This window comes from Vanessa atalanta, chromosome 22 (assembly GCF_905147765.1).
Source record: "Vanessa atalanta chromosome 22, ilVanAtal1.2, whole genome shotgun sequence".
Lineage (NCBI taxonomy): Eukaryota > Metazoa > Arthropoda > Insecta > Lepidoptera > Nymphalidae > Vanessa > Vanessa atalanta.
Window position 1 is genome coordinate 9,400,437 of NC_061892.1, and position 25,145 is coordinate 9,425,581.

Genomic DNA, 25,145 nt, shown 5'->3' on the forward strand with positions numbered 1-25,145 from the left:
CAAAGTCAATAAACCGGCGAACCTGGAAGTCAACAAGCATAAACAGAATTTAATTTCAATGAAAAGCCACCGGTTCCACATGTAGAGAACAAGGACCGTCGTGAAACCTAGAACATGGTCACACTTTTTCACAACATAGTTAATTAATCACAATTAAATGATTATTAAACAACTGGTAACTCCACACTATATTATTTATCTATATAATTGAGTAATTAGACTTTTTTATCAACTAGCGACCCGGCCCGGCTTCGCACGGGTGCAACGCTGATACTAAATATACTACAGAATGTCTTAAGCGACTTTGTTTTATACTATGTAATGATGTTTTTTTTTAACTTGTAGTTTAAGTTTATTGTATTAGTAGTGTTGAAAAGTTGAGGAAAACATACGGATTTTCTTATTTTATATGTAATAAGTAGGCGGGCCGGCAACTGGGCCACCTGATGGTAAGTGGTCACCACCGCCCATAGACATTGGCGCTGTTTGCAATTATTTCTGTAATTACCATCCCTTACTTCCCCAATGCGCCTCGAACCTTAGGAACTAAGATGTTATGTTCCTTGTGCCTATAGTTACACTGGCTCACTCATTCTTCAAACCGGAATAAAATATTACCAAGTATTGCTGCTTGGCGGCAGAATAGCTGATGAGTGGGTGGTACCTATCCAGACTTGCACAAAGCCCTACCTACCACCAAGTAAATGACTCAAACATTTTTTTTGTGTTACTTTTATCTTTTATATATAGATTTAGATTAGACCCGATAGATGGCGTTGCGATTGGGAAGTAAATAAAATTCTTGTTAAGCCCGGACGAATTCGCTTCAGGTAACTCGTATTTAAATATAAAATAAAAATAAATCAGGTCTGAACATATTCATATGTACAAATATATTCACGATTCTTAATCTTAATTTAAAAAAATACACGTGTTAAATTTAATCATGTCTATTGATTGAGTTACCGTGTCGTTTGAAAAGCGTGGTCACCGTATCTCGTATCGAAGATGGCGAGCACGTTCCGAGCAACGCTAATATGTGGTAATAGCCATATATAAAGTAGGCCGCGTGTCAAGGAATAAATAACTTGAAGGCGAGTTAGGAGAAATCACGACATAATTAAGTAAGTTATCTACGTAGTATCGGATTAACTTATAATCAAAGTCCTTGCAATAATAACATGATTGGTACCTACGGGCAGCTTAGTTAATTCTAATGCATATTAGGGTATTGTTATTACGACATAGAGAATTGAATGAGACATAACTTTTAGGATTTTGGTAATAACATAATATGCTTTCATATTATTATTTTTTTGCTTCGTATAGATGCAATTTATTAATAAAAGAAATTATATGATATAAATATAACTTATACCCCTATAGTATATATAGTACTCAGGAATAGTATAGTTTTCTAGCAGTTTTTTTTTTTGTAGAATTTGAACATTTGTTCTGGAGATTACCTCCTACGTACTGACATATCAATTCTACCTCTTTATAGTAATCGTATAGATATACATAACAAATAAAAAAAATAAGATGAACTCTATAGTTGAGGAATTCTAGACTTTTTTTGTAAAGTGAAAAACCGAATGTTAAATATCTCTATACTACTATATAAATCTGTAGTTTGTCTGTACACTAAATTTTTTTGTCGATTTTCGTCGTAAATTTTCATTTTATGACTCATAGACATGAGTTTTAACATTTTTGAATTTTTTGCTTTGACTTCCATTTATAATAATAATAATTGTTATTATAAATAATTATAAACACATTTTACAGCTAGTTTGTTTATAATTAAATAATAATCAAACGACTATCACTGAAAATCGATCGATCCTTGAGCGTTTTTCAGTTTTTGACAGTCATCAAATATGCTACCAAACAGTAGTACTTAGTATTCTTGCGTTTCGATATGAAGAACTTAAAAAATAACAATTGAACGCTATCATCATCCCCATCATCACCATCCCATACTCGTCCAGTGCTGGACATAGGTCTCCCTAATGGCTCGCCTCTGACTCGAGCTTAAGGGCATCCTACGGTACGCTCGCCAAGTCGTCGTCTCCACTGCAGCACACGTCTACTCGCGGTTGTCCGTTTTGCGACATATGTGACCATCCCCCTGTCACTTCAGCTTAAAAACTCTTTGTCGTTTCGCCACATTTGGAATTCCATTCTTTAGATATTAAATGCTATAAATAATAAAATAAATGATGCCTAATGTGACGAATCTCAAACCTGCAAGAGGCCAGTTGCAATGTCTTTAATCATTCAAGCGGCGCTCGGTGGTAGCCCTTTGTTCGCACGTGATTAGGAACCACCCACTCATCTCCGGAAACGATTTATTACTGTTACATACGCGTCTTACTATACGCTTGATTCTATTTGTTTTTGTAAAGTATTATTATTCAAATTCAAGCTTTACCGGCAGTTCATATGTATGACTATAAAAAACCGATAATATTTTTGTAACAGAGTGTATTATACAACGTTTTATATTATATTAATAAAAGAACTAATAGCGTTTTCCATAACTTCAATTCATTTCTTGGAGGTAGGGCTCTGTGCAAGCCCGTCTGGGTAACCCACTCATCAGATATTCTACCACCAAACAAAAATACTAGTATTGTTGTGTTCTAGTTTGAAGGGTGAGTGAGCCACGGGCGGTGGTGACCACTTACCATCAGGTGGCTCATTTGCTCGTCCGCTTACCGATATCATAAAAAAAATCACTTATTGTGAATAAGGTCTTTGATTTTAGGTTTAAAATGTAGTAGTGTTTTTCCTTGGGGTGGAATGGTGAGTGAGCAAGGTAATAACAGGTACATGACATCTTAAATCCCATGACTGGCGGCTTATTGACGGTGTAATTAATGGCTAATATTTCTTGCAGTGCCTTTGCGCGAGGTCGACCAATTACCATCAATCGTATTTTAATCTATCCAACTAATATTTATCATAAAAAACACATTCTTGATAATTATTCCAGTTACTCGTACGTTATTTATAGAGGAATGTTCGACGTGAATCAGTAAGACAGCAGTTTCTATCATACAACGACGTTATATCGCGTCCGTTACATTTTAATAGGAATTCCTTGATGAAAAACGTAAGTTAAACCGGATTGATCCAGTTTACTTAGTATAATCTAAACATATTTTATTGAAGAACTTTTACGAACACTTTTTAAATTTAAAACCGGTTCCGTCTGGAAATTTGGCTACAGTGAGTTTTCTTAAGCAGAACATAACATAGTATATGAACAAACGAAAGTACATACTCCATTTATCACTTATGATAATCCGATAGGATGGCACATTAGACAGGAGAGAGTTCAATCGCAGGACCAATGGCTGTATCGTGCATCCCTATGAGTGCTGCTACTGAGGATTTTTCTGGGATTTTAATGCAGGATATTGGACTCCAGCATCTTACAAAGCTTGGGTACCCCCACTAGGTCAATAAGGCAGTTCAATAACAATAAGATTCCTAACATTAAAACTGTGCTAATAAATACGACTAATGTAATTATTCGTTTATTCGCCACATTGAATTACATTCAACGGAAATTTAATCAGTAAATAATTCACACGACTACAGACATACCTGTTGACTTCTATAACGTAATTAATATGATACAGGATATAATATCATTTATGCGCAGTTAGGGGCTGATTAAACAGTGTTATTTAGGACTAGTCTAGATATTCGAGTACAAGTGGATTTTAAGTTTGGATTCAGATCCGTGTGGAACCATCGACTCGCTTATGGTCAAAAATCTACTATCGATACGAAAACAAACACCAAAGATGAAGAAGAAATCACGTAGATTTTTTTTAATACCATCCATATATCTGTGTTGACAATAATTAATTAATTTAATGGGGGGCAATCGTTTCATTATATATTGTAATTGTGTATATATATATATATATCTTTTTATGAATGTGCACGTTTTTTCCTCTTTAATGGAACACATGTTTTTTTTAAACTACACTACACAACAGTATATTATACTGTACATGTACCCGTGCCCTCCTCTAAATACGGTTCTAATGGTAAATATTATACCTACCTCATGTCCGTATTTCCCCTATCATGCATAAACACCACTGCAATTCAATCCGTATCGAACTCTTAAATTTTTTAAAATCAATTTATTTCACCTGGGCTCGGTTCTCTATTTATAAAAATAATTAATTTAAACATTCCATTCACGTCATATAATATTAGTGTAATAATCTGTAGGCGTTATTTGAATGGTTATTTTCAATCAGAATCGCTTTGTATACATCTAATACTCATTAAACATACCTCACTATTACAACACGACAATCACAATAGTCTGATATTATTGCAAGCTAATGATTTCCTTTATAGTATGCGAATGAATAAATATTTACATAACAATATAGATTCCGTCTCCGTTCTTGATTGCTCTGTTGCGACTATTCTGTGCCGAAGTAGAAGTGGTGAAGCTAGACGGACAATGGTCCCGGTGTGGCGTTGCATTGAATAAAAAGTTCATTGATGTAATATGTACTAAATACTATATTTATATATCTTATATGTCTTTATTCAAGTGGGATAATAAAAGCACTTTTGTATCGTCATGCTACAGTGCTCAATTAAATGTAAAGACACCATCGGTTCTGAAAGGAGATTCTACAGAGATGAACCAGCTACAAGAAACTCAGTAGTTACTTCCACACACTCTTAAAAAATATCGTTTAAGATATAAGTCTTAAAATTGGTTTTTGTTTTTCATACCCCACCTTGGAGTGCCCCACCCTAAAAATAGTTTTTAAGTAATTACAATTCATTTTGACCAGAGATGGATCAGAAAAAGAGCCTTGTTGCTTTTTAAAGTTAAATTCTAAATACCAGGCTATTTCAGAGGATGCATATGAGAGAAAATCTGACTGACTCACCACTGACGACCCGGGCTTTAAACTCTAAACCTCAGGAACGGCATCCTTGTAAGCCAGGCACTAGACGAACAATCTCATGACCAAAACATATATATATATTTTAGATGTTGAGAAAGAGTAACTACTGAGTTTCTTGCCGGTTCTTCTCGGTAGAATCTACATTCCGATCCGGTGGTATCTTTACTTTAAGAGGACTACAAGAGCTAAGTGCCCTTGAGAATCACACGCACACACTTACAAAATCGACAAAAACGGCAAGCCCGTGTACTAAGGGTTAAGCGAGGTAACGAGATTACGCCCAAATATTCTAATAGATGGCGTCAAACCGAGCGACGTAAGATCAATCATAAATCTCATAAAAAATAGATAGGACAACAGAATTATTTTTATTTCTTTCGATGTTATTTAACAAATGATTATAAAATAAAACTGATTCAATTAAACTTACAATATTTTTATTTATATTTTGTATACAATAAAATAGACAGTTAGTTTTAACCTTTTTTTTTCTATTAATTATATTATTATACCACAATTAGTTCTTATACTAAATATTGAAACATACCAATTTTTAACATTTTATAAAAGTTTAATGATCTATTTATATAATAAAATCGTAAGTGTTCGAAATCTGTAGTGTAGTGACCGTGGGGTAACATATAGCGTAGTATTTGTTTGTTTTATTAATATTGGTTCATAAAGAAAAAATATATATTCAATTAAAAAAAAAAAATCTAAATATTTACTAGAAAAAAATGTTGTCAATTCGATTTGGTTGAATCATTGATGAATGAAAGGTTAATCATAATAGGTTTAATCATAAATCTCATAAAAATAGATAGGATATTAGAATAATTTGTATTGCTTTTGACTGTTATTCGAAAATGATTAAAAAATAAAACTGATTTAATTAAACTTAAAATATTTTTATTTATATTTAGTATTACAAAAAAAAAAATTTAGTGTTAATTTTTTTCTATATTTTTTTATTTAATTTCACTTGTATGTATTAATGTTATTACATATGTCCTGGAATCTTGGAATAAATATTACACCCACTTTCAGCTGAAAGTTGGCTCACATATTTAATCTCGATGACAATGCACGATTTATGAATTGCTGCTATATTCAATCCAATATGGCGGACGTTACAAAAAAATTTAAATTTATGAATTACGTACAAATGACACTTCTAAATATTCTAGTTCTCTGGTTCACAACAATTACATTTTTTTTGTTACGACTTTACTTTTTTTTATTATTATTAAAATTAGTTCATACATAACTTTAATTCTTATTATAAACAATCGATAAAATTAAACTCTTACGCAATATAAATAGCTTCCGTGTTATTGTTTTCGACTTTCTTTATTCTGTAAAAAATAAATATATGTTAGTAATTACATTTTTATTAATTATAAAATTATGTATTTAAAAAATATGTATCTTAATATGTCATAGTAGTTATAATGAAAAAAAAATGCTTCGAGTTCATGGGGATCGAATGTAGTCACTTGATCCCCATGAAAGTCAATTGATGTTTTCCTTCCTTTGACCAAATACTCTATCGTAATTATTAAGAATGGCTCGAAAAATCTGATAATATGTGAACTGATTGCACATTTTTCTAATAGATGTTTTCAATATTCATAATTTATAAAAAAAAAATATGTTTACTAATTAAATACTCTTACCTTTTAATATCGTTCATATGTATGTTCGGCGCTTGATTTATAAAAACGTTTTTTAGTTTTCCTCACGCGTTTCACTTTATTTCCCATATTTACATAATTAAAATTTATAACAAATAATATAATAAAAAAACAAATGCCTAATTACTACTACACTATTTTAACTTAATATATTTATTTACAAGAAAGAATAAAATTTATTATAAGAAAACATGAAACAATGAATTTACAATTAAAATTACAAAAAAATATCTCGTAACGTAATGAATGATGCGGCGAAAAGATCGACACGTCTGTATAGCATCAGGCCTCGGCCGGCATTGTCTGTACACGGCGTTTACGCACACATGCGTACGCATTTTGTTCGAAAATAAGAATATCGGATTTAAAAAAAATCTATTGATTTTACTAAAAAAGTGACACCCAGGTTAAATAGTATATTGCTTGTAGAATAATCTGACAAAAAACCAGAATTATGGAACGTATATAAGTATAGTTATTATTGATTAAAAGATCTTTTTAGAGGTAACTTTGTGATTTTTTTCTATCGTACCAAATTAATTATATCATGTTTTCAAAATAACAAATACTTAGCATGTGTCCTGAAGATTATCATATATTTTTTTCATTTGGTTTACTGCATTGGATCATATACTTTTTTGCATTATAAAACTTGCATTTAGCTCATGTAGTCCCCTTAAATAGTTGTTAAATGACGATTCAAAAGTGCTTGTAAAAGCCTTATATAGCCTTTATGTAGAGAAACATTGCAATATGTCGGTGCATTAATATTTTATTCAAAAGTAAAAAATATATAAAGCATTAGATTAACCAACATATAAAATGAATATCAAATCCTTTCGCTTACATTCTTCATAGCTTTGCCAATTCGCAATAAAAACCAGACCATTAATAGCCGTCCGACGAGTTTTTTTTTTTCTTGTAAATGGACAACGGTATAACAACATTCTAACATTTCGACATTGTTGGATAAATTGAGAAAACTGTTCCAGGAAATGTATAATTTAATATTATTAAATAAATAATAAAAAATTAAGTTTTTTTTTATTTTTGTCATTCATATTTGCGGTTATAAAATTGTTCTATTTCTATTTAATTGAATGGTGCCGTAAATAATTAGTGCTTGCAATAACACTGCTTGGAAATTAACAATAGATATTTATTAAACATAAAAAAGTAAATCGAATAAAAACTTTTTGGTTGAAAATGACATATCTTTTTTTTTATATAGGAAATCCGTTTCAGATCCTATTTAAGATTTAATTTTAATGATTGTACACACTAATGTTTATTTAAAAATCATGTTTGTATATGGAACGTACTGTACGCCACACGCGGACCAGTTTACTGCGCATACCAACGTGTTGCGTCACTTCTCGCTTCGCTTTACACATGAGATTTTACAGCGATTAAACACAATCTTAAGCGCTTTAATGTAAGATTAAGGTTTTCTGATGATTCGTTTGTTTTTTTTATATTTAAAAATAATATATTGTATAAACGCGTCGTCTGAACAGCTTTACCTTAATTTTTGTTTTGGTAGGTTAAAAATAAAATATTCTTTATACAGGTAGGCTAATAAGTACTGGAATTATAATTTTTTAAATATTATTTTAAATGTAAAGTTAACATTAGTTCGAAATGTAGATTATATCGAAGAGAACCGCTAAGTAGTTTGTCTTTCTATTTAATAACAGGTTTGACAATAAAATTTATTTAAAAATACGTGCTGATGATCTCCTGCGCGAAAATCAAACAAATGCACACCACGCTTTTTATCTTCTATAAATTATAACGAGCAGTCTGTTTTATTTATAAATTATTTCGTTGTATATAATTTATTATTTAGCGGAATAAAAAATATCCGAGGAATTTATGAAGACATGAAATACCTTGCCCCAGGAAGGATTTATTGACTCTGCAAAGTGTCTTGGTGTTATACGTTTATCTTCACATCTTGTGTCACATTAACAGCCTGTAAATTTCTCACTGCTGGGCTAAGGCCTCCTCTCCCTTTGAGAAGGTTTGGAGCATATTCCACCACGCTGCTCCAATGCGATTTGGCGGAATACACATGTGGCAGAATTTCGTTGAAATTAGACGCATGCAGGTTTTCTCACGGTGTTTTCTTTCATCGCCGAGCACGAGATGAATTATGAACACAAATTAAGCACATGAAAATTCAGTGGTGCCTGCCTGGGTTTGAACCCGATATCATCGGTTAAGATGCACGCGTTCTAACCACTGGGCCATCTCGGCTTTATATAAATAATAATGCTTTTATATTTATTGACGTCTGTATTATACATTTAATATGATGCATATATTATATAGATCTCGACATTAATTACGTCAATTATGTTTGAATAATTTTAAATAACATTTGATTTTAATAAGATTGTTTTTCATCACATAAATTGAGGAATCGTCGTTATTTTTTTTTTATTTAATTAAATTTGAACTATAATAAAACACATATTGACTAATGACCAGTATAATCAACTGTTATGACATTAGCATAAAACATTACCAATAACAGTAGTAGGTAGTATTGTTACTAGCAAACTGCCCCGGCTACACAATTTAATTCTTCACTGTAATCTCTCTTCGCCAACTCGCATCCAACTGCTAGCCGTCTTGCGCAAATCGTCACTCCACCGTGCCTGAGGACGTGTACGTTTGCCGAGACGCGGTCTCCAGTGGAGACCGCGTCTCGGCAAACGTGGAGACTCTCCACTCTAGAACACGTTTTCCCCAACGGTTATCGGTTCCGTGACAAATATCGCCGGCCCACTGCCACTTCTGCTTACTAATCCCTAATTTAATTTAATTCTACATGACATATAAGATATATACATATGGAATGTAGAAATAATATTGACATAATCGGTGTCTGTCTTGCTCAATCATAAACTATTTTGATTGAATTGTTTACGTTTTAGTCTACACAACCTTAACCTTAGAAGCCCGCTGTCAAATCTACATGCGAAATAAATTAGCAGTACTATTACTAAGATATTATATTAATAATTCACGGTATATTGTTGATATAATGTCTATAAATATTCTTTTAGTAATATTTGCTATGACTAACCGCTTATAAGTCGTGTGATAATCGCACGACACCTGTTCATATTTATTTTACAAACCGTAAAGTATTGGATGCTATTTACAAACAAATTTAAAGATTGAGAAGCAAAATAAAAACTGTTTAAATTTCGTTAATAGTGTAATAATTATTTAGGTACAAATTATAATGATTGTGGGTTCAAACCCTGGCAAGAACCTCTGAATTTATATATAATTCATTTGTGTTTATAATTCATTGTGAAGTGAAGAAAAACATCGCGAGGAAACTTAATCCACCAACCAACGTAGAACGTGATGGAATTAGCTCCAAATCTTCTCCTCAAATGGAGGCTTTAACCCAGGAGTGGGCCAGCACCAGCCATATCGATGAACATTATTTTTTTACAATTTTAACAAATCATGGGCGATTGTTGACAGGAGAGGAGGAGGGTGAAATTAAAAATAATTTTGGTAGAGTACGGTTCCCAGCGTCATGGAAAGGACGCGTCGATACCAAGTTACATGATGTGTGATTTTCACTTAAGTGAAACTAAAATATTTAATAATTAATCGTAATATTAAGAACATTCAGCGTGTGAAAAGTCAGTGGTTTGCGGAAAGATCAAACTATTTCTTATCCAAGAATGCTCATATTAGATCTTAATTTTATGCCGTACGTTTTTAAAGTTATTTTTATTAAAAACTAATTTCGAATAATATTTTTTTCCGATGGAATTTGGCTACCAACTATTCCTTACATTTCCAATGCCTACCAACCTTGGGGGCTTGTGTTTCTTACTATTCAAAACAAAACAATACTAATTAATACTGTTAGAATATAAGACACAAAGCCTTCCCAATTGGTGCTTGGGACTATAAAACAGGGACTTGAAATTTTGAGATGACTTCATTATTTTATGTATCGCTATTGGATATATATAATATATAAGCCCAAATGAAGATAATGAAAATTTAGTAACACTTAAGATTAGTAAAGATTCACGGTTCGTCAGCGGTCCACCTCGGATCTCGGCTCTTTATTAACATACAAAACTACTAAATTATAATTATTATTATTTTGACTTTATTTCGTGACATTTTAAAAGGAAATAGGTAAAACGGATAGCAATAAAACCGAATCGAATTTATGTGGAAACATATTAAGGAAAATATATATAATTAAAAATACAGATCCAGTTTCTTACAGAACACATTCGTATTGAGGAAACCGCTGAGTAATTTTATCTCGGAGTGACTTTGACCGAGATTGTGTAATATTAATAATTCATTATAAATTACATTAAAGCAATAATCTTAGAAACGGAACGACCTTGAAACTTAAATTAAGTCAAAAATTCCACTGATGGTCCGATCCCTTTACTTCGGTGATTTGATACTAATACCGTCACGACGATCATTCCTTTCGTAATACAAAGCCTTCTGCGCGACGTTTGATTCGAGATCATTTAAAACATATATACCTATTTACTAATTTCCACGCTCGACTTCAGCTGCATATTTTAAAATCTAGTGTGACTTAGAATGCGTAAAAAGGACAGGTAGGTAATGATAAATACAATGTAAGAAAAGGTTAATAATTAAAATTATAATTTTATTTATTTTACATAGGTGTTTATACATTTACTTACTGTCGACAAGAAACAACTCATGTAATACGTAAAGATATAATTTAGAGTTCAGTATAGTCATCCTAGCTAGATTATAAAATAATTGTTTTAAAGATGGTCAGCCATCCTCTCCTAATTGAAAATAATAAATTGATAGCACAAGTAGGTTGTATATCATTATATAGATATAAGCAAACGGAACATCGTTTACAAGTTGTATCAGTTTAATCTTAGGTAATTATGTGTTGTATGTGTGTTTGTGTATGTGAGTCTGTGGGTGTATAGTTATAATACCTCTTATAATGACGATATTATAGGCTTATTCCAATTGAAGAAGAAATAAAGATATATAAATCTTACATATAAGTATTTCATGCGATTTGCTAATAGCTACTACTACAGTTCTTGATTAATACGTCATTATTTTACTTACGAAGTTTCGATAACAGCTTCGTTGACGTTCAAGACGCCATTTTTTCGAGAATCCGTAAGGAATATCATAGATTATTCAAGCTCTCGACCAATGACATCGCGTCAAATCGATGTCAAATATTTTTTATTTGTTTTTGAATCTTGTTAGAATTGACTACATGTTTATAGATCTTTAAGATGACTAGTTTGTTTGCAATTATTATATCAATTAAAATCAAACGCTAGGAGCGTCGTAAATTTCTAACGCATTGTAGAATCCGCATTCCTAACAACCAGCTTACCAGCTTCACAACAAATTGTGATAAATAGATTGTTAATTAAGCATTTATGTTAGGCGCAATTTCATTACTCATAATTCATTTCCCTTAGATAAGTTATTTATCATCCCGCAAATAGCCAAGGATGTGAAGCCGCTCGTAAAGTCTTTTAGTAATTATATCGTAGGAGTTTATAAAAAAAACAAACGCGTAAATCAAAGTATTTTTTTTTTTTTTTTTATTGCCCGGGAGGGCAAATGACTCTGCTCCACCTGATGGTAAGTGGTAGTAGAGTCCAAACGCGACGACGGCTAGTGCAGTTGGGAAAGGTGATCTGCTCTAGCCGCCCCCGCCTTGCCGGCCCGCTAGATGCCTCTTCACGCCTCGCTTGAAGGAACCCAGGTCATAAGAGGAGGGGAATACGTGCGCTGGTAAAGAATTCCATGTTTTGGAAGTGCGACAAAGAAAAGAGTTGCCAAATTTCTTTGTACGCGATGGAATTGATGTCACAGTTAGGCGGTGACATCGAGAACCAGCACGCGTGGACTTGTGAAGGAAAGGGGAAGCAGGAATAAGGGAGAATAGTTCCTCTGAGCACTCGCCGTGACACATTCGATAGAAAGCGCTGAGTGCCGCTATCTCTCGACGCAATTGTAAAGGCTCGAGGGTGTTGGTGACCTTTACATCGCCAATAATGCGAACCGCACGTCGCTGCAACCGATCCAAGGCCTCCAGTAGGTACTTAGCGGAGCCATCCCAGAGGTGCGAGCAATATTCAACGCAGGACCGTACCTGTGTTTTATACAGCAGGAGCAGTTGAGCAGGCGTGAAAAAACGCCGCACCTTGTTCAGGACTCCGAGTTTACGTGAGGCTGTTTTTATAACAGCCTCGATGTGATCCTTTGGATTGAGGTCGCACCGAACGTCGATTCCCAGTATGGCGACTTTGCTATGTATCTCCAGCGTGGTGCCACAGAGGGAAGGAGGAGGGGAAAATGGTGACTTTTTCGCTGTGAGAGCGCACACCTGTGTTTTCTTGGCGTTAAACTCAACAAGATTGTCAGAGCCCCATTTGGCGATGAGTCCTAACGTCCTATCGAGCTCAACAACAAGATCCCTCCGTCTCTCCTCAGTTTCCGCCCGTCCAGCCGCTGCGCGTCCGTGGTATCCCCCGTGCACTGTACTGTCATCTGCATAGCAATGTATGTTCCCGAGAGAGAGCATATCATTGATATGCAGAAGAAAGAGCGTGGGGGATATCACAGACCCCTGGGGGACTCCAGCATTCACTACATGGGATTTTGAAGCGCAACCATCAACTAGAACGCGAAGGCTGCGCTTGTGTAGGAAGCTAGCAATCCAGGTGCAGAGCTGAACCGGCAGACCGTATGCCGGCAGCTTGGAGAGAAGACTTCTGTGCCAGACTCTGTCGAAAGCCTTGGAGATATCGAGGCTGACGGCCAACGACTCTCCACGCTTATCGATAGCTTCACCCCAGAGGTGTGTTACGTACGCTAGAAGATCACCTGTGGACCGTTTTGGTCGAAACCCGTACTGACGATCATTAATTAGACAGTGATCTTCTAGGTAATGGATCAGTTGGTTGTTTAAGATCCGTTCCATCACCTTACAAAGAACTGAGGTGATAGCTATTGGCCGATAATTTGCCGGGTCAGATCGATCCCCTTTTTTGGGAACCGCTTGCACATTAGCCTCTCTCCAAGAATCCGGCACACATCCTGTAGAAAGAGACAGCTGGAACAGGCGCGTTAACACAGGAGACAGCTCCGCTGCACACTTCATCAGCACTATGGCTGGTATTCCATCGGGACCGCTAGCTTTCCGCACATCAAGTGATTGTAGCTCTGCACGTACATCACGTTGCCTGATTTTGATGTCAGGCATCGTGTAGCCACATGATGGAATTGTTGGTGGCAGCGCACTACAATCATTGATTACGGAATTATCCGCAAAGAGTTTTGCCAGAAGATCAGCTTTCTCCTGCGGACTGTGAGCTAGCGATCCGTCCGGATACCTGAGCGGTGGCAGCGAAGGTTGACAGAAATTGCTTTGCACAGATTTGGTCAGACGCCAGAAGCTACGGGAGCCTCTAGGATGTGAAATAAGGTCATGGCCAAACCGCGCAATGCGCTGTGCATCCGCTCTTGTGTATGCCTTCCTACAAGACTTGGAAGTTTTATTGTAGGTTGCTTTCAGTGAGTCGATGTTAGATGCCCCACTAACGCAGCCATTGATCCACGCGCGATATGCCGCCTGCTTAGAAGACACAGCATCGGCACATTCGCGAGTGAACCAACGGTTACGCGTACCCTTACTGGCGAGGTCTGAGTTAGGAATGTAGTATTCCATCCCCAACAGGATCTCACCAGCAATAGCAGCGGCGCTAGCTGTCGGGTCATTCTCACTGAAGCAACGCTCCTTCCAAGGGACTGACGCATAGTAATCGCGCAAACCGTCCCAATCTGCCGACTTATAGTGCCAAATGCGACGTTTGCGTACCGTTGGTGGCGGCAGCTTGGCCTGTGGCACTTTGGTAGATATCAGGCAGTGATCCGAAGAACCAAGTGGAGCCCGAACCTCAACCTGATATTCCACCGGGTGGCTAGTCAGCAGAAGGTCCAGTAGGGAAGGCGCTTGCCCGTCAATGTCTGGGATCCTGGTGGGCTGATCAACCAACTGGGTCAAGTCATGCGTGAGAGCGAAAGCATGGGCAGTCCTTCCCGCATGGTCAGTTTTGGAGGACTTCAACCATGATTCATGGTGAGCGTTAAAGTCCCCCAAAAACACCAGTTCCGCGTTAGGAAACTGCTCTTGCGCAGCATCTGCCACCCGACTAACATGGTCAAATAGTCGGCTTGTCTCCAAGTCACCATTGTGGGATCTGTAGAGGCACACGTAGACCCGACTCTGACGAACCAAGTCCACACGTACCACCAACAGGGAGAAGGAAGGGTCCTCCAAGCAGCGCAGACGGTGACAACAAACATCCGTCCTGACGAACAAGCATACTCCGGCTTTCGCTTTGAAGGATTCTTCAAGCATGTAGCCGGGATAATTAAGGTAGCTGGTATCGACAGGACGGAGTATTTGAGTCTCCGTCAGAAACAACATTGCTGGCCGTGCTGTCTCGAGATGGTGGTGGACAGCATTGAGGTTAGCGTGGAGTCCACGGATGTTAACGAACTCAACCTCAAACAGCGTGGGAATGGTGGGGGTGTGCACCGCTGTACGACCGTCATTTCTTTTATGCACTGTCATGGATAGGGGGAAAAAAGAGGAAGAGACGTGAAGCGAGCGATGCGTTGCCACGATAAGGACGGTCAAAGTGTGGAGCTGTGTTTCCCCAATAAGTTGCCAGAAGAGAAAATAAACTGACCCGCCGGGCGGAAGGGCCCCCGAACCCTCCCGGTAGTGGCCGCCGGGACCCCACCGTCCGGTCACCAACCGGCACGACGGTCCACACCGGGATTATGCGTGGCCTGGTGGGGCAGCCTCGCGAGCTGGTTAGGAACGCTTGGGCCCCTGTACTCTGCCACGGGCGGCCAGCGGAACAACCGTTTCTACGGGTCTCCCTGACCGGCGGGTCAATACACTTTCCTCCAGCATTGGTTCAACAGCAACATCCACCGGACCAACACTTATCGCGACAATGCGCGCTCGGGCACTGGCTGTACGCCGACTGATCTCGAAACGCGGCTGCAAGCAGCCACTTCACGAGTGTTTCACCATGCGTACGGTGGTAACAAGCCAGGCGGATGATTGACATCCTACCACCAGAAATAAGAAAGTATAAGTAATAGCCCGTAATAGTATCTCATACATACATATACTCACAAGTGCTATATCTTTTTAATTTTAAACACAAACTTAGCGCATGCAACGCTGTGATTTATCTTTTATTATTTACTGTGCTATTCCGGTAAATTAATGGCTTTGTATTGTATGGTTATACAAGCCAAGAAATAATCGAGAAAATATATAAATGTTTTTTTAATTATGCACAGTACGATATTAAGTATTTCGTACAATATTCGTTTGCTATTGTAGTAGACGTCCATTGTTTAGTTTATAGCCGGGCAACTTTAATTTACTTTGTACAGTCAGCAGAACATTTCAATAATGGCTTTATTTTATAGATGTTTCTTAGCAAAAATATAAAAATGATTACAAATGCAATCTATAAATATAGTTTATATTTAAAATCAAATTCGATATTGAAGTAGAATTCAATCGAATGATTCAGACCGACGTAGTTAAACAATTTAATTGTTATTTAATTTATAATAATTAATGTAGCGACTTTAACACCTATTCTGTGTTATTCATAATTTAATTAAATAGTAGCCTTTGAAGCCTTTAAATGACAGAGTAACTAATAATTATAATATAATAAATATAAAGATAAGATTTTGTTAACTGTACATCGCACAGGATGATTGGACAGGTGTACAAGAACTGATGTTAGATAGACGGATGAGATAAGTCGTTAAGAGTTCCGTTCAATTGTATCTGCGAATTTGTGATCGCATTGTTATCTGTACTATGTTATTCATCATCATCATTCGTTAACCTTATTCCATTTATTAACGCCCTGAGGCCAGCGAAGTGAGTTTGTCCCTCTTTACTGCCTGAAGAAACAAATTATCTACATATGTTCTAAGAAACGTTTTAGTGCAACGGATTATACTATACTATACGATTCAAAACGAAAAATACTAATTATCATAAAATTTGTCTAATAATAATAGTTGATAAATGTTTTACATCTGAATACTTTGAGTAAAAAAATCCTCCGTCATTTTTTCATAATTAATGGTTTTTTTATTTAAATGGGAAATATCATATCAAAATTTTAAATGAATATAATAGAACCAAAATCCTCTTTTTTAAGTCTATTCAGAGTTTCTTTCGCAATTTCTGAAGTCTGGGCACTATTTATTAAAACTTAAGTTTTTACTATCTGAATGCTACGTCATTTCATAAATAATAACAACATTTTATTTCCTCACACAAATTGTGCATAAAATACAAAATACACAAGCAAATTTAAATTCAAGATTGAAACTTATTAATTGCGTCGATATCAAAAATACAATATTGCTTACAGACATCAAACTCAACGTTGTAAATGTGTAAAGGTATATTATAATTATAATATGAATTCCGTAATAAATAATATCTGCGCAGTCATTAGTTGAGAAACTGCGTGGTCTCACGCGTATAATCTCTGTACGTGATCTGTTGTTTCCTAACAGTTGCACTATTGTCATACCAGCCGCGCCGAGTACATGTCTACGAATTTCTCTTGTTATGTCATTTTGTAATTATGCTGAACGAATGGCGCCAACTTTACTAACTCTTACCATCTCTTTTAAGCGTATCGGATATTTATTTCGGTCTCGCTCACACGATATGTTGATACGATAACTTTTGGAACTGTCAGCATAAAAATTATTTAGTCGGCAAAATCGAATCGACGTAGTTTTGATGTAAGATCAATTTGAAAATTGAATAAATTTTATTAAACTAAGGTATTAGAGAATTAGAAGTTAATTAATTATTAAAATCAAAGCTATACGCTTTATTTGGAAATTCAAAAAATAAATAATCGTAAATTTGTAAATAAGTTTGTTTTTTAAATTATTTAAATCCACGAATAACTTTATTGACGATTTTTTTTCTATTATATATAATTTTGTTTAATATAAGTATTGTTATATTATAATTATGTTGGTACATACTTAGCAACCTGAACATGTCCTTCTATTGAGCTCAGAGCTCACTCCCGAAAAAGTTTTTGACCTTATTTCTTCGCTCAGCAATGCTGGTCGGCATGTAGTAGATAAGTAATAGATTTTTATGCGACAGACGCTCTTTCCTCATGATGTTTTCATTAAACTTTCCTTCTTCAATTATTGTTTAAATAATAATAAGTGTCTCAAGGGAATCGAGCTAACTAGGCAGGACATATCAAACATAGGTGGACTCTATGTCCCTACTCTCATAATTCTATTAGACGACACAACCGGTTTTCATGGGTACGCCACTCCGAGGTTCCGGGCTCGATTCCCGGCTGAGTCGATGTAGAAAAAGTTCATTAGTTTTCTATGTTGTCTTGGGTCTGGGTGTTTGTGGTACCGTCGTTACTTCTGATTTCCCATGACACAAGTGCTTTAGCTAATGTATGTGATGTTGTCCAATATTTATTTATTTATATTTACGACCGGAAGAGCTCAAAACCAACGGCTTTAAACTTTATACTTCCAGACTCCGGGCTGTTACTGAGTTTTTTTTGTATAAAAAATCCTATATTTCTTCATCGGCCCGACTAGCGGTTTGAAGCCAGCATCTCGGGATCTGCGGCCTTATATCTAGCCTCTAGACCAACGAGGCAGTCATTACATCATAATGTTTTTTTTTATATGACAGTATAATTGGAAACTTTATATTCATGGGAACTTTTCTAAACATAGCTATTTAATACCGTTAATATTAACATAAGTCATTATTTAACACTTACGAAAGCGATGTGTCAAATTTATAAATAGCATTAAGAAGTCTCACAAAAGCGGCTTAAAAGATTTTTTTTCTTTTGTCGGACTATTCGTTTTAGGGTTTTATTAGTAATGATATCAAATAAATAACGCTAAACCTGTTTCATCAGATTTAAGGTAAATTTATTGTATTATAAATTGTGGACATTGTACGAGCGCGCTTATCTCAAATACATTTCAGATTTCAAAAATCATTTTTGCCTTAGATAGTCTGTTTAATGAGGGACATTATATTATATATGATTTCACACAACCCTTAACAACGGAGCAGTATCAATGTCAACTAATTTGGCAAAGTGTACACAAGTACACACAAGTTATTTCTTATTTATACCAATTATAAATATATTGAGATGATTTATCACATGATAAAAGCATAAATATATAAGCTTACTCGAAATATACGTGATCCTATATATATCAACTGTTTAACCGTAAAAAATGTGTTAAATGTTTGTACCGAAAATGTATTTGAAGGGGCTGAATCGCGCTAGCGTTTGGTTCGCCGCAATAAATATAAGGTCTCGACATTGAAAATAAAATGCTGGTATATTTTGTAACGGTGTGTTGTCTAGCAAATATCACGTAATGTTATTAATTGACAACCAGAACTACGGAATAGGTCTTTTGGATCGTGAGTGTACACTGTACAGCAACTATCAGATAATATTCTGATAGCGTGAAATAGATTTACCAGCCAAATCTTAAATATATTATGGTATTTATTATTTTTTACCATTTTTCCATCTTCCTATAATAAATATTATATCAATTTATTTATTGTCCAAGTTAAAACACGTAAAACAGGTATAACAAATCATACGTGCAGATAATTTACGAGCGTGTGACGTCACCACAGGCGTGGCGCTTCACAATTTGCATATAAACGCACTTACGTAAGAGAAAGTCCACACATAAAAACTTTAAACAGACATTTCTCTTAGTTTTATGTATTTTGCATATTTAATAGAATATTATTCTCTAAGCCGCACCATCGAAATATACCTTAAGTTTATGATTGCCTGGTAACTTTTTTATTGCACGAAGAATAGAGTATACATTTATAAAGCAAATTAACGGGCTGGTGGTCCTCTTCCCTTGAGGAAGGGACAACATTTCGGCCATAGTAAGATGTGGCGAGCTTCATTAAAATTCTTCAAGCGAGTTCAGACGTGTAGGCAGACTATGAATATTGACAATTTTTCTTTTTAGTCCCTGTATAACTAATAACGCTAACACACGAATTGAAACAATATTTTACTGACTATATGACAATTTATGTGATTTATATTTGGAGGAAGACAGCCACGTAATTAGTCCTCATGGTGAGTAGTCATTCCCGTTCGTTGACATTACTAATATGGAAAAAATATGTTATCCCTTTAGATCTAGGACTACCTTTTTAACTAACCTTCCAAATAATCATAAAAAATGTTTAGTTAATACACTCTAGCAAATTTGATGAAATAATTATTGTTATCAACACTATTCTGGTGAATTTTTTCGTTTTGTGTGATCTTCAGTAACTGGGAGTACGTTTTTATAGTAAAGGTAAAGGCACGGGCTAATGGGCGACCTAATGATACATAAGTTGTCAGCACCATGTATGGACAAATATACAAATATTAGCCATTATTAACATCGCCATCATCCTTGTGAGCTAAGATGTTTTATCCCTTTCCCTGAAGTTACACTGGCTCACTAGTCCTTCAAAACACGACTATACTAAGTTTTAATGTTTGGCGGTAGAATATCTAAGTGGGTGGTACCTACCGAGACTAGCTTGGACAAAGGCCTACCACCAAGTCATACACCTATCCAGAAAACGTGGTATTATTATATACACTTCTGTTGGTGTTCTTTATTATTAATTCAATAAAGCGGTTTTTAATATTTAAAGATAAATATAATATATCTATATCCATGTATGTCTACAACTATATGTATTATGGATAGTTTTTTATGAATAAAACATGATCACACGCGTCGGTTACTAAATTATAATGGCAGCGTGCCGTTTCTTTTTTCGTTCGCATGAAAGTAGATAAAGATGGTATAACTGATGGTGTGTGGCGGTCCGGTATACATTATTAATGTTTTGCAAATCATGTGTTTAGAAGTGGTCTCGTATGTTTGGTATACGTTTATATTAACTATTTTTAATAGAAGTTAAGATTAAACAGGATAATACTTGTGCTATGTATATATAAACTAGTAATACCTAGTTTCCGTCTTCGCAAACTTAATACATCCTTCCTGGAGCACGATACTCGTTACTACAATAAAATATAACATTAATGTTTAACTTGGCTCATTAAAGCTCATGTCAAAAAATACATTGATAAATAAGCCTTATTACTCGATATAAGATTACATTAAAATAAAAGCGTGGACTTATTTGTTGTCTTCTAGGCAGGATATTTAAATATTTAATTGTAATTAAAATACTAAATAACTACTGGATTACTTGCCGGTTCTTCTCGGTAGAATCTACTTGTATCTGAATCTACTTTTGAGCCGGTTTTATCTTTACAGTTAATTCAACAAACATGACGATTCAAAAGTGCTTTTATGAGCCCCCATGAATAAATAATATTCGGATTTGTGCTAAACTTCTTAAAAAAAATACAGGATAACTATAAGCATAATACGGACTGATAAAAAAACTATTTTCAAGTATAATGTTTATAAATATATTAAAAGAAATCAAATCGTATTTTGCGTTTCAACTCACAATAAAGATATCAACGCGCGTAAAGCATTTCAGAATCATTAAAGTTATAAATAACTTTAGTGAGTAACATGATGAAATATATGTACATATTAACTTTAAAAGTTAAATATAGCATAGATTATATTTTATTTATGAAAAATAAAAAAAATGGTTTTGTTTAATTTACTCAACCCTGAATTTATCTAGATATTTTGAAATTTGTCACACTTTTACTTTTGATTTTGTTTCATTAAATAAGTAAGCGAGAGCCGAGATGGCCCGGTGGTCAGAACGCGTGCATCTTAACCGATGATTTCGGGTTCAAGCCCAGGCAAGCACCACTGAATTACATGCTTAATTTGTGTTTATAATTCATCTCGTGCTCGGCGGTGAAGAAAAACATCGTGAGGAAACCTGCATGTGTCTAATTTCAACGAAATTCTGCCACAAGTATATGCCACAAACCCGCATTGGAGCAGCGTGGTGAAATAAGCACCAAACCTTCTCCTCAAAGAGAGAGGAGGCCTTAGCCCAGCAGTGGGAAATTTACAGGCGGCTAATGTAAATGTAAAATAAGTAAGTATACTGGCAAGAGAGGTCTATATGGACGATAAGTGCATAGTCATATCCATCCATAGACATTGTTAAATATCAAACTTTGCTTCACCAATGCACCACCAACCTTGGGAACTAAGTTGTATGCCCCTGTGCATGTAGTTACATTAAAAGGAATTTGAATAATATTCAGAAGCGCCGATACAAAGTAATATAATTGATGTTTCATTTTAAACAAACAAACGATCATTCTAATCAATTAACTATAATCGTACCCTCTATAACTATAAGAGCGTAAAAATTAATGATAACTTTTTGCTATTTCATAACCAGTCTATTACGCTGCTGACGGTACCGGGAACATAATGTAAACAATACAACTGGTTCTAAGCTATGAAATGTGACCTTGGCTTACCATTTAGGTAGAAAGTAACCTGTAGCTTAATTGTACATGTAAATGGGTCGTTTCATGACATTCCGTTGAGTTATTCAAGGTATGCTAAGGATTGTTTGTTGCTATCGCTCCGTAGAATTTCATCAAAATATGTTAAGTGGTTTCTTAATATTGTATTGACAGATGGCTGTATAGTGTTTTTTTTTGTTTTATGTGAGATGCTTTTTTAATTTATGAATGTATACGTAGTTGTTTTTGCGATTATCCTTTTTGCTGTCCATTTTAATTTTGCAATTCATCTTTATAAATAAAAGCGAACATTTTTATTAATAACGAGCATACGCTTTAATGAGGCACTCCGCGCTTTTTTTACATTCATTAAAAATTTTGTTTAGATATTTTTGCAGCGCAGTTCGTCCACGGTAGTTATTTTTTAATAGTACTATTTTTAGTATTTTTCAAAATGCTTTTACTTTCTTTTAAATATGTATTCAGCTTTCTTTCAAATAAAAAATATATGTATAAATTGACGGTTCTCGATTCTGAAGACGGAATTATTCGAAATAATTAATATAAAACGTTTATTGTGTTTGTTTTGTTACGAGCCAATGTGTGTCTGTGTGTGTAGTATGGGAACACATACTAACAGGAAGTAAAATAAATGTCTAATTTGAAAAATTAACAAAGTTCTATTAAAGTATTTTATGATTGCGTAGATCTCACACGTATAGCTATATATAGTCCTTCTAGGATATTTTATTATCTGTGCCAGGAGTCCGGAAATGCGGACACACCCAGAACCCGGCAAACACCTGCAGGCTGCATGTTTTAGGTAAATTATAATTATTTTAGCAAAGCGGTTACTAGTAGTGCAACCGTGAAATAGATCTGCGTGCCTTTTGTTTAACTATTATTTCTAGTATCTTTGCTTACGTTTGAGCTCTTTGCCAGATCGATTTAGATTTTGGGTCATGTCTAATCGGGTGAGTTTTTTTTTATGGAGTCAGTTTTGCTGGACGAAAGTGATTTCTTATTAAGCCCATCTGCAAGTTTGCCTTATAAAATTAAATAATTTATTTCTACGTTCATTCATTGATTAAGGTATTTACACTTCGTAATGTTATTTTGTTAATATTTTCATTGTCTTTTTCGCTTTGTAAATCTTAAATTATATAACTTGAATTACTACGTCCGGCAATTGTAGAAAAAACTAGTCTAGCATGAAAGCCGCGGGCGACACTCGGTCTGTTCAAATTTTAATTGTGGGACCGAACCCACGACCTCCGCCTTCGAACATTTTATTAACCTTGGTGTTTTATTTACACAAAATATTTTCTTATTATACAATTAAGTATTATATTTACACTAATGAGATCATCGAACAAAATCCGGGTACCTATATACTCGTAAAAACAATATTTTTGTCTGTCCCTCTATTTGTTATTTGAGTTTAAAAGCAGTAGGGAATAAAAGCCTAAGTCCTTCGTCATATTAATAAAAAAAAATATTATGCTAGTACGATGTAATTTTACATAATTTGTATATTAACACGTTAATAACGATAAAAATGTTGTATTTTTTTGAATATTTTATTATTATTATAATATTTTTTGTACCTCAGTATATGACATATATTTGAACATAAAAAAATATATACATTCAGAATTTCAAATTTCGAATTTCGAACACATAAAGCAGAACACAACGCTTTCAAATTTAAATTATCTTACAAATGTAAATCTTTAACAAATTCTTAAAAAATTTATACACATTTCCGAATAATGTTTGTATTAATATTAATAAGTAAAATATAAAACACAAGAAAAAATAATAAATTTGAAAGTTAAGTGCCGAAGAATGCCAATAAAAATCTTATTTATCATAACTCACCTCTCCAACCGGAATCCAATAAAACTTCAATAGTTATAAACAGAAGATTCAAATCGAATCTATGATTAAATATAAATAAAACATGCAGTTTGAAGTACCAGCCAGTTCACTGACAAGATTCCACACACGAAAATTCCCGTAAACAGTAAGAAAACTCGTTTCACTTAACTTTTTAAGAGGTTCCTACAGTGAATTTCGTTAAACGCGGGAAATCACAATAATAATTCTTAATATCACTCACGGCGCATGCGCAACACAACAAGACCTTTCCTTTGCGAATGGACGACTGTCTTGTGTCTTCAGAGTCAAACCACCAATCGTAGACTTACATTCTCTTCGAATCGTGGTATAATACGATTTTATTAAAATGTCGTATGTAACTGAATAACGTAAGCTACTACAGTTGCTTTTTCATTTAACAGTATTATTCAGGTAAGTTTTCGAAATCTTAAACGATTTTTTGCTTTAAACTAAGGGGTATAGAGATATTTATAGCTTGAATAATATCACTTGGAGTTGCGAAAGAAATTTAAGTTCACAGCACGACACGTAAAGTATGTTTTCGTTTAGCAATTTATGTCATGAATGAGAGTATCGTTGACGGGAAAATATGCTTTATTTAATTGTAATAGGGCTTATGTTAATTGCAATGGCATTAAGTTGATCACCTTAGAAGAAATGCTTTGGCCTCGGATGGTATGTAAACTTACTGGGTAACTGGGCTCATGTAATGATTTATGAAAGACTGAAGTAAGCTTTACGACGAATATTACAAGATTTTAACTTACTTTGATTATTTTTTATATAAAACTACCTTTACTCGCGTTATCACCTGTATATATTTTGGGTTGTATAATAATTATTAATTATACATATCCGTTTCATGCAGTTTACCTCATGTTTATCGACATGGGGTCATAATTATATAAGGTAATCAAGGAACACGTCTTGCAGAAGTGTGAGCGCAAACGCAGGTGAAT

The 25,145-nt window shown here is 34.7% G+C and overlaps 1 protein-coding gene across 5 annotated transcripts in view; it reads right to left on the minus strand.

Moving 5' to 3' along the window:
• Nucleotides 1–24,444, minus strand: part of LOC125072834 — a 75,864-nt gene extending 51,420 nt beyond the window's left edge. For all 5 annotated transcript variants that reach the window (XM_047683548.1, XM_047683547.1, XM_047683551.1 and 2 more), the window contains exon 1: nucleotides 24,166–24,444. The gene's annotated coding sequence lies outside the window, so the exon portion shown is untranslated. The remainder of the gene's footprint in view (nucleotides 1–24,165) is intronic.
• Between the last annotated feature and the right edge of the window lie 701 nt (nucleotides 24,445–25,145).